Consider the following 546-nt stretch of genomic DNA (forward strand, 5'->3'; position numbering starts at 1 on the left):
AGAGAAAAATCTGTCATTTTTACATCTGCAGACGTTGAATAAATGAAAAAATGAGGGTTTAATCAAAAAATAAAGAGCCCAAAATGTAGATACCAAACTCATGTTCAGCAAACAAACGTTTCGAAAATATATCACTGAAAATTTTTTGAAAAGTTTTGAAAGATATACCACTGAAGATGAAGACAGTATAGTTTTCGAAACGTTTATTTGCTGAACATGAGTTTGGGTATCTACATTTTGGTCTCTTTATTTTTTGGTTAGATTAACTAGGTGTTCCAACCATTTTGCTGCTAAATGAGGGTTTTCTGCTGATTATGTTGCTTCTTGTTACATGTCATGACAAAAGTGGCAGCTACAAAATTTAAGTTTTGAAAGTGTGGAAAGAATCCCACTATCTAATGATTTATGAATCAAAGTTATTCGTTGATTATTGTTCATTTTGTGGCAATGATTTTCAACGCAGGTGTAGTAGCTAAGAGGAACAACAGTAGGCTACTCTAAATTTATTTATTTGTCAACAATTAGGTAACTTTGCTGAAAAGTTTC

This window comes from Aplidium turbinatum, chromosome 3 (assembly GCF_918807975.1).
Source record: "Aplidium turbinatum chromosome 3, kaAplTurb1.1, whole genome shotgun sequence".
Classification (NCBI taxonomy): Eukaryota; Metazoa; Chordata; class Ascidiacea; order Aplousobranchia; family Polyclinidae; genus Aplidium; species Aplidium turbinatum.